This window comes from Cavia porcellus, unplaced genomic scaffold (assembly GCF_034190915.1).
Source record: "Cavia porcellus strain 051 isolate PalLab524CR breed Dunkin Hartley unplaced genomic scaffold, mCavPor4.1 scaffold_20, whole genome shotgun sequence".
In the NCBI taxonomy this organism is placed as follows: Eukaryota; Metazoa; Chordata; class Mammalia; order Rodentia; family Caviidae; genus Cavia; species Cavia porcellus.
In genome coordinates this window covers 51,567,720-51,573,719 of record NW_026947503.1, presented here as the reverse complement: position 1 = coordinate 51,573,719, position 6,000 = coordinate 51,567,720, and positions in this window count along the sequence as shown.

Here is a 6,000-nt window from a genome sequence, read left to right as displayed (position 1 = left end):
ACCTAACAAAACTGTGAAAACATTACAGGCGTTCAAGACAAGACAATAAGAAATGAACATTGGTTACCACCTTCTCCTCCTAAATGTTTCCTCCCCTATCACTTTTACATCTATTGTGTTTTTAGATCCAACTAACTCCTTCTGTTTTTTATGCTAGGGTTCACCCATGAGCTCAATCAGTTTCGCCCATGAACATGACCCTCAGTTGCTGTTGGTTTCCTATTGTCTTGTTTTGAAGTCTCATAATGCTTTCTTTTTTTTTTTTTTTTTCTGTCTTTTTCCTTTTTATCGGTACCGGGGATCGAACTCACGACTGCCTGCTTGCAAGGCAGGCGCTTATGCCGCTGAGCTAAATCCCCAGCCCTGCTTTCATTCTTTTTTGAGTGGTTTTGTTTGACTGTATTGTCTGTGAAGGTATGGACAACTATTTCAAAGAAAACAAGAGACATTATGGTAGCCAGTATTGATTTCCTTTTGTCTTATGAAGTCCTGTTGTTGCTTGCATTGTTCTGTTGTGATTTGCTTTGTTCTGTTTTTGTTTTATTCTCTTTAAAATAAAAAAATTAAAAATACAAACCTCAGCAGATAATAGAATCATTTTGCATTAAATATTGCATATGTTATGTTTATCTACCATGAAGAAATAAAATGGAATACATGTATATGACACAATAACTTTTATGTAATTTAGATACTAAAAGTATTAAGTAATATGAAGTCTTTTTGTAAACATATCTTACTTTGGCAAGAAAGATGAGGCTTAAATTTATTTTTAAATGTTTCCACAAATAAGTAGAAAATATATTCTAGTTAATTAGATACTTAGTGTTTTTAAGGGGTTTAAGGATTAAGGGTTATGCTTAAGAGTTCAAATTATTCCTACAACTTCAGTACACATATTTTTAAGTGATTTCATTTATATGTAAAACAGGACAGCCTGTCTCGTCTTTTGCCAATCAGTGCTTTTCTGCTCAGGCAATCCTGTGTTTTTTCTGTAAGAAAATACCTGTTCATGTGAAAAAAAATCTTGTTCCTCCAATTTTCACTTAATTTGCATCTGTATCTTGGAGTTATTCTAAAATCTATTCTTCTTCCTCACTAAAAATTTCATTTTTCTTCTTAGTGTTTGAGTTTTAAGTAATGTTAAAAGCATGTTGTACACAGAGTAAGAAGATCAAATAGTATTTCCTTGTCTATGAATTTAAATTAAAAAAAAAGAGTATCCTCAATCAGAACAAAATATCAAACTTGATAGGGAAAAAGGGAAATAAAGAGGTGGATGGCAGGAATGTTTCTTCATGTTGCATTAAATGACAAGCTAAAATCTGAAATGCTAATCTAGGTTCCAATTTCTTGAAGCGTTCCTCATTTTTAATTAATGTGAGAAAATAAGCTACACGATAATAAACTTTATGCTAAAATTGTAATATACACAACTATATTGAAATGTCATTAGCTAGACGTAGCACAGGAAGACCTGGTATAGTTCTGCTCTGTTAACAAATTATTTAGGAGGGTGATACAGCAAATCAAACTTCATTATGATCCATCTTTTTAAAATTAGGATCAAATGCAGGTCTCTCTCCAATGGGAGACTGTTGTTAGAAGACAAAATGCCTGAAATTATTTGTTTTGTAATTGTGCTTATATTCGCCATCATGTTTTATTTAAGGTTTATACTCAAGTTCTATTAATTTTGAACAACCAATGAGCGTCACCAGTTTTCCACTCTAGAGCAGCAAAACTGAGAGTAATGAAGAGGAAAGAAAGAGGGAAGGATGGGAAGAGAATGGAATGGAAGAGAAACAGAGAAAGAATAATTCACAAATTCAATTGAAAATATAGCCATAATACTAAATCATAATATTAAATAACATAATCTCAAGTCACGTTGCATAAGCATTATATTCAACAAGTATTTGTTGCAAAACATACCATAAAGAGGAAAGTATATATAAAGTAAAAGCAAAGTCTGGGAATGCAGGGCGCAGCTTTAAAATGCAAGTGTTCTGGAGGCTAGCTCCCGTTAAAACAAAGATACTTAACATTTCTTTACTGTATGCGTAAAATGATTAAGTTGGAAAATTTAATGCTATGTGCATTTTACCACAAAAATTTAAAATAATGATAGAAACTAATAAAACATTATTCCTAAATTTATCAAAATGAAAGGATTTACTAATTCAACCATTTGTTCAGTAAGTACATCATTACAAGTAATTTTTGTGTACCAACAGTTAGAGAGTTATTTTGATTTTGTGCCTTTGTTCCAGGAGAATTAGTTTTTATTAGTACATGTAATCCTCAGAAATTTAAACAAACCTAAGTAATCTATTACATTAGTTTTGAGTTTGTTTGTGAATGTATGTGCTGGGATTGGGTGCTGAGATTGGGTGATTGATCAGTCCCTAAGGAGACTTTGCTTTTAAACATTGGCATATCTTGTGTTATATGTTTCTCTAGTAAATGCTGACTGATACAGTAACCCTCTTACTGGCTACTGACTTAAAATTTTCAGTATTTCTGGATAATTTTTTCATCATCACCATGAATGGAATTTTGATGTACAGTTTTTCCCCTTCTAATATCTTTGAAAAAATTTAATTACTAGGGTAGTGCTGACCTAAATACATGGGCTTCAGTTTGTGGAAAGAATTTATAAAGGATTGGTTTTATTTCTTTTTTAAGTTTGCTAAATCCGCGCCCCCCCCCTTGCAAATTTCCTAGTCATCCTCATCATGTTTCTGATATTTTCAGAACTTTTCTGGGTATATATCTTCCATATATATATATATATATATATATATATATATATATATATGTCATACCCTTGAATTATGCCTGCTTTTAAGAGTCTTAATTTCCCCTCCTAGTCTTACTCCTGCTTCTTCTCAAGGCCTGTTCTTTGTAGTTCTCAATCAGAAAACTCTCATCCCATATATATATATATATATATATATATATATATATATATATATATACAGTTCTGTGATCCCCTGCAGTTTTCACTACCCAGGGAAAGATGATTTCCTTGATTTCCCCCTCCTGCCTTCTGAACTTTCACTTAGGCTCCCCAAACACCAAATTCTCAAGTGGTCTGCTGATAGGGTGGAGCGAAGCTCATTTGTCTCTGCTTTCTTCCCTTTGCTGGAGGGAACAAAGGCTTGACTGCTGCACTGTTCAAAGCTCAAGAAAAGCTGATAAAGGAGGTGAGGTCAAAGGTGAGTAAAATGCTATGCAATTTCTTATTTTTTAAAATATGGTGTCTTTTTCATCTTGTGTTCACTTGGCCGCTGCAGCTTTTAACTGACTTCTGAGCTCTTACAAAGTCATATTAGTCGGCTACTAGCTGATTGTTTATGTTTTCATTGGAGAATAGACCCTGCACCGTCTAATTATGTCATCTATCTGACATCAGTTCTCTACCATTATTCTTTAAATTCCATTGTCGGGAATCGGATTTCATATTCTCTCCCAGTACCCAGGGTGACCCACAATCATAGACTGTCCACAGCGCTAGTACTTGATTATTTTCCTGTCTGTTAATTACAGAAATTTCCTGTCCACTTAATTACAGAATAAATCACTTTGTTTCTTCAGTATCTTCTCTGCCTTTGCATAGAAGCTTCTGTGAAAGGAAGAGGGGAATGAAAAAACTGGTTCATGTCATTCCAATAGCCAACAACCAGGGGGGCTACTGGGTAACCAGGATGAATCAGGTCAGCCAAGGAGCAGACATCTTGCTATTATTTACTTGCCATGATTAACATTTGAAAACCAAATTTCAGTTTTGATAGGAAAGTTTTAACTGTTTTTGGAACTACTATGAGCCTACTTTTGAATTTTATAAAAGAAAAATTCAGATGAAGTTTTCTGATGAAACATCACCAAAAATTTATTGTACTTTAAGTGTGAAATAGACATTAAACTTTATAGACTTTTAGAGCAAAATGTTGTAAAGTTATTTATAATATACTCTCATGCACAAATGACTTCTTATGCAAAAAGTTAAATAAAATACAGCATAAAATATTTCGTATTTCCTGTTCATTCCTTTGAAAAGAAGATGTTGGAAGATTTAAAATTAGATCCAGTTATCACGTTATGTATTTCATAGACAAATGTGATCTAGATATTCCTGAGATTTCCAAATCTAATTCTTTCCCATTATGATTAAATGTACTTTTAATTCTTGACTAATATCTTGCTTATTGGATCACAGTACAAAACCAATGAGCTTTTCTCCAGGCATGAGAGCATATGCCTGTATTCCCAGCATGCGGGAGGCTGAGGCAGGAGGATTGATATGAGTGAGGGGAGCCTGTGCTAACACAGTGAGTTCAAGGACTATGTGGTAAGAACTTCATAGTGAGGCACTGTCTCAAAAAAACAACAAAACAAAACACTAGCTTAAAAAAAAAACTGACAATATGCATGGGACAAAAGTAGAGTTTATATTATCTATGCAGAGATCACTTTCTAAAGAAAATACTAGCAAATATCATTTTAACTGATGATGATGAGTTTTCTGATTTAAGTTTGTGGTTAAGGAACAAGTTGAATGGTGGTCATGTATTACTTTCTTAATGATAAATTAAATGCCTTTTAATAGCATACTACTGACTAATTTTTCACTAGTATTGAAGTTCTTCACATTGTTTTGTATCCAATTGCTCAGGGTAATTCATCTGAGAGTAAATTTAGTAAATATATATAGTAATATTTAAGTTGTCTACATTTTATTTTTTTTAAAATGTCTTTAGTTTATATTTGAAATGTTCCCCAAAGCCCACATGAACTGGTCCTCTGCTTGGCACTGCCGAGAGGTGATGGAATCTTGTAGAATCGGGGCCCAGCGGAAGCTCTTTGCTCATTGAGCTTCATGCCTCAAAGGGAGGTGATGGGATAGCAGGTTCATCTCTGTCTTTGACTTCCTGATCTCCATGTCATAAACAACTTTTTACATGTACTGGTGCAGAGATGTAGCCTTTCCTAAAGTCTCAAAGCAATTGACAATGGACTGAAATTTCTAAAAGGATGAGCCACAATAAACTTTCCCTCTTTTTAAGACTTTTCAATAACAGTGAACACAGTGTGCGTGTGTGTGTGTGTGTGTGTGTGTGTGTGTGTGTATGTGTGTGTGTGTGTGTGTTAATCTCACTTTCCCCTCTGTAATATCTTTTTTTTTTAGATAAAATATTCTACTCTGCCTTTAAGCATTCATCTTGTATAATATACAGCAGAAAAAGTACTCAAAAGAGGTCTTAAATTGCAATTTGAAACATCAAATTATCAAATTTTCTACACTGATGGAACCTGTTAATATTGATTCTCTTTTTGGGTAGACTTGATATTTGGCTATGGGATCATGATGACTTTTCCTGATGCTTTTATATCATCATATGTTCCATATAATTCAAGCTTTTTTGCACAAATTCTTTTTGGTACTGGGAAATGAAATTAGGACCTTGTGCTGCCAGACAGGAGCTGTGCTGCTAAGATATACCCCAGCCCCTTCTTACACTTATTTTAACTAAGTGTTAGTAGTAAACTTTTTACTGGATATGGTTACAGGCATTTAACAAGATAATTTTACAAGATGATTTTTATTGGCAAAATAAAATAGATGGCTTAATATGTACATATTTGAAATGATGTTTTCCCCTTTTGTATTTTAGTTTTCTCTAAACTGAATTCTGTAGACTCTTCTGATTTCTATTTAATTCTTTTTATTTCTCTTTGCCTCCAAAGTAAAACCATTTTGCTGTCATCCTAGTTGAAAAATCGATTTGCTATTTTCCAGTATGTGATTCTCTTGTTTCTTCAATTTACATGGTCAGAATAATCTAGGTTGGTGCTTACCTGTCATATTTTGCATGCATAAATGAGTAACAACGTATCCTCTTTCATTCTCTTATGTTTTTATCTGGGCCTCTATGTCTGCATCTTGCCATACAGGATTAATTAGCTAAATCACTGGACTATCAGACATTGAAACAT